At 46.1% G+C, this 5,000-nt stretch overlaps 1 protein-coding gene across 1 annotated transcript in view; it reads right to left on the bottom strand.

Moving 5' to 3' along the window:
* Positions 1–3,361, bottom strand: part of raraa (retinoic acid receptor, alpha a) — a 158,572-nt gene extending 155,211 nt beyond the window's left edge. Inside the window, exon 1 of the mRNA XM_062532526.1 lies at positions 3,107–3,361. The gene's annotated coding sequence lies outside the window, so the exon portion shown is untranslated. The remainder of the gene's footprint in view (positions 1–3,106) is intronic.
* Between the last annotated feature and the right edge of the window lie 1,639 nt (positions 3,362–5,000).

The raw sequence follows: 5,000 nt of genomic DNA, 5'->3' as shown, positions 1-5,000 counted from the left end.
TACTCAACACAAACCAGCTCTACAGTGTCATCTCTATACTCAACACAAACCAGCTCTACAGTGTCATCTCTACTCAACACAAACCAGCTCTACAGTGTCATTTCTACTCAACACAAACCAGCTCAACAGTGACATCTGGGACTTTCTGTACACTTTCAGTTCTGACTAACACTAATTTAAATGCAGGGCAAAGTGCACAGTCAATGAGCATTTTTTTGTGCATGCATCTTGCGGCATGTGTGTGTGTGTGTGTGTGCGTGTGTGTGTGTGTGTGTGTGTGTGTGTGTGTGTGTGTGTGTATGTGTGTGAGACAAAGAGTTTTGAGCTGATCCATCAGAGTGTGTGCTTATGAGCTTGCTCATGGTATTGCATTTGCAAACAGATTTTGTGTCCCTCTATGGTCCGTGTCCTTAAGTTTCATTTGACCTTAGGCTGTGCACTTTGCCTTAGTGTTGGCTTTGACTATGCTTACAGTATAGTCAGCTCTTAGCTGCTCTACTTCAGTGGAGCTACCTGCTTTCTCTCGAGCCTGATATATGCGTGTGTACTTGCTCCTGCACCTACGCGCTACATACCTCGCCTACTTCCAGCAGCCTGATCTGCATTCGTTTACATCAGCTTTAATCCCTTTAGTAACAAAATACAGTTATTATTTAGTAAGGAGTAATCTGGCCTCCCATTGGTAAGATTGCTGCTGTGCTCCCCTGTTTTTTCCTCAGAATGTGACAGTTGAGGAGTTCTTAGAATGCCACGGTTCTAGAGTTCTCTCCTCCTCCCCAGTGTTCTATCAGAAGATGAAGGCCACACACTCTGCTTCTCTCGCCTCAACTCAACTCCACCTGAATGGAAATCTCTTGATTTTCAGTCTGACTCACACAGATACTTTACCCATACTGCCGCCGGTGATGGAGCGTTCTCTACTGTAACTCCAGACTGGAAGAGTCATAGACGACCCACATACTACCCTGGTGTGTGTGTGTCTGTCTATCTACAGTATGTGTGTGTGTGTGTGTGTGTGTGTGTGTGTGTGTGTGTGTGTGTGTGTTATCCTTTCGCACGGAACCGGCAGTGTTTTCTACATGAGCACACACTAGAAAAAACTGGATGGGACATGATGTGGGGCTGTGTACGTGTGTATGTGCCACTCGAGAGGGTGAGTGTGTGTGTGTGTGTGTGTGTGTGTGTGTGTGTACGTGTGTATGTGCCACTCAAGGGGTGTGTGTGTGTGTGTGTACTTGCCACTCGAGAGGGTGTGTGTGTGTGTGTGTGTGTGTGTGTGTGTGTGTGTGTGTGCCACTCGAGAAGGAGATTATGTAGCCATGTGGACAGCAGCAATCTAGAAAGTTCTGCCAATTAATGGCCAAAGGGGCAGCGCACATATTAGTGACCCAGTCAAGCATGCTGAAAGCAGCTTTCACACTCAGACACACACATACAAATACATTCAAGCACCCACACACATACACACAATCACAATTAAAGAAATATGCATGTACTCTCACTCTCTCACACACACATAGCCGAGACATACACCCACATCAACTCACAATAAGACTTGCACATCCAAAAGAACACACGTGATGCTTGCGCACGCATACACACACACACGCACACACACACAGTCTTCCAGCAGTGGAGAGACTGACTGGGCTGAGTGGGAAAACCCTTGTGTGTCCCAAGTGCTCCAAAGCTCTGTGCTGTGCTGAGCTGATCATTCTAAATGCCAAGACCTTTACTGTGCAGAGCGACAGGGACTACTGTGTGTGTGTGTGTGTGTGTGTGTGTGTGTGTGTGTGTTCTAAAGGATCGAGGCATGTATGCATGATAGTTTGGATACAGGTATTAAGCCTGTAGACTCTCTTCCTTCAGAGAGAGGCACAAACAAAGAAACAAACACACACACACACACACACAGACACACACACACAGGGATTGTGCTTGGTGTAGTTAGACTGTATTTGGTCATACCACTACATAGGATAGCCTAGTCCTACTACTGTATGTGTGATTTGTCAAATCAGCACATGCACCTGCACATAACAACTGCACTGAAATACATTCAGCTAACTGCAGCACAATGCACTATAAACAGAAATGATCTAGTTTTAGTCATAGCCTACCAGCCGAATTAGAGTTGAACCCGAGTTAAAACGTGTATCAAATTAATAGGCCTACATTATAGGACAACGATGGCGTGATTGCTGTTCATTTATCAAATCTGGAGAGGAGATAGTATAATTCAAATTAGATGAAATCAGATCAATTCCATGTTTAATAAATGAGTAATAGCCTACACATTATTGTCATCATGAATATACACATTCATAAGCCTACTCAGCTTTAATACTCACTAGGCCTATAACTTTCATCAAATTCGTTTGGAACAAATGGCCCATTAGACAAGTAGGCTACTTTTCGTTTATGACCGCTCAATGAACAAACGTCTCTTGTCACTTACATTCAACAGTGACTTTTCAAACGCAGGCGACCTGGCTTTGTGTCGAAGTGGCAAATGGTTAAACTCAACATTCGGGGAAAGGAATGCAAGAACGGACTGGACAGATTTGGGACGGAGGCATGGAATTTCTTACCTACACCTCGACAAAGCAGCTGTTAGCTCACAGAGCTAGGTCTCGCCACAAACAGTAAGATAGAGGGTCTTGCTAACGACTCAGTGTGGTTAGCCCCTGTCAAACCGCGCTAACCCGAGTGAGCGAAGCTAGCAGAGCAGAGCAAGCAAATGGGCAACTGAGATAGCAGAGCATCGTCAAGCAACATAATCGCTTCCTACGTAAATCAACTGTTAAACCAAGCCTACGGAAATTTCCCCCACTGTCTTCCGCATCTGGAATTGCCGTTAGGAAAAGTAGCCTGGCTAACCAGCGAGCAACTAGCTGCATCTATCTTTACAACAGTGACAGTCGCAGAGACAAGCAAAACCCGTGCGTGCCAAAGCTAACCACCTTGATGCAACATTGTTGCCACTTAACGTTTGTTTGCGAACATTTCTGTTACAAGTGTGTGCTATTCAGTTTATGCCAATGCTCGTTACGACGCTGCCACCGCATTCTTTCAAAATTCTGTCAAAATTGAGAAATGTGTGTACCTGAAACCTGTTGACTCCTCCTACCGGGCACTTGGTTGGTGGAAGTCCACTCGAGATTGTTTGTTTGCGACGAAGTCTGCTGATGAGAAGTTGCTCTTTTTCAGGACGCGGTCTCCGCCGCTTCACGGGAGGACGGTGGATGTGAAGCTTCGTTTAACGAGAGTTGCCTCTAGCTTCACGGCGGCGGGGCGAGAGACGACAAGGAGGGGGCGAAGTGAAGTTGGAACAGACCAGTTCGCGTGGAGTAGCAGCCATTCGAGTCACGTGCTGCGACGGTGAAAAACCACAGCGCGGACAACTGTCCCCGCCCCGCCTCCCTCGCGCGCTGTGCCAGCCGTCTGACGGGAGTGTCCCGTTAACTCCATCATGCACGAAGAGTTTCCCGCTCCGCTATCGATCCGAAAAATCAATTTGAGGTGGTCGAGAGGAGACAACCGATTTTTCTCTGTTCTAGATGAGCGGTTTTCTGTCATCACGTAGTCTATTTATCTGCCGGTGTTCAATACTTCACTGGTGACAAAGTTCAGCACCTGCTTGTCACCTTTGCCAAGCAGATTTAGGCTAGGCTACTGTAGCGAAGGAACCACACAAGACATCTTATGAAATTGTTCTGAATTGTTCAGAACCAAATTTGTGTAGGCTTTGGCTACTTGAGTTAAGGGCATTGCATAGGCAATTGCAAAAGGGCCTATCATTTTTGAACCCAATAGACTTATAGCCAAGTGGGTCATCACCAACATGGAGTTCATAAATGTTCCCTGCGGCAGTGCATTATGGTATTGATGGTCATAGATGGTCCCTCTATTTGAGTTGTTAAACATGTCGGCTGGAGGTATAGCCTACAGAGACACTAGGGTGATGTTGCATTATTTATTACGATGCATCTCCTTCTGTAGACAAGCTCTACAAAGTGAGGGTAGGTATAGCAGTATCTCTCTCTCGCTCTCTCTCCCCTTTCCGTCTCTCTCTCCCCTCTCCCTCTTCTCTCTTTCTCTCTCTCTCATAGCCCCCCCTCCCACACACACACACACACACACACGCACACAGCACATACAGTTCTATATGGCACTAAAACTGATAATTGATGAAGTAGCCAGTTCTATGATGAATGGGAATGGGAAGATATGGACAGTCCAACAGTCTCTCTCTCACACACACACACACACACACAGAAGCTCCTGTGCTCGGGCCTATTGCACTGTCTTCCTAAGGGGTCAGGGAGTGAGGTCTACTCACACACACACACACACACACACACACACACACAGAAGCTCCTGTGCTCGGGCCTATTGCACTGTCTTCCTAAGGGGTCAGGGAGTGAGGTCTACTCACACACACACACACACACACACACGTCACACACACACACACACACACATAGATGTGTTCAATCTGGACCTTGGGCTGGAGTCCAGGCCAGGCTATTTCAGGGGTAACACTAGCCTTACTGATCAACACATCCGTCAAGCCACCCAGCTCATACCCCTATCACTGAACATGTTATAGAATCAACACACACACACACACAAACACGCTCATGGTACACATAGACACAAATTCACACTAAACGCATACAGCCAGCTGATCCACCTTGTTCTTTAAACCGGAAATCCATCCGGCTTTCATCTTCCGTCCATTCTGTTTACAATATAACTTAGTGCAGTCTCACCGGGCTGACTGGAACATGCTTCAGTTTATATTCTTTTGAAATGTTGACAATTCTGAACTCAATATGGAGAATCAATGTTTGACTGAAAATTTTTTTTTTTTTTTTTTTTACATGGCTTAGGTCAGGATACGCTGACACTGTCTACCGGCACATTAAAATCAATGCAACGCAGCTTCGGAAATAAAATCGTATTTCTGAACGCTGAGGTGTCATGGCGACGGCCAT

This window comes from Sardina pilchardus, chromosome 3, assembly GCF_963854185.1.
Source record: "Sardina pilchardus chromosome 3, fSarPil1.1, whole genome shotgun sequence".
Lineage (NCBI taxonomy): Eukaryota > Metazoa > Chordata > Actinopteri > Clupeiformes > Clupeidae > Sardina > Sardina pilchardus.
This window is presented reverse-complemented; position numbering and strand designations above follow the sequence as displayed.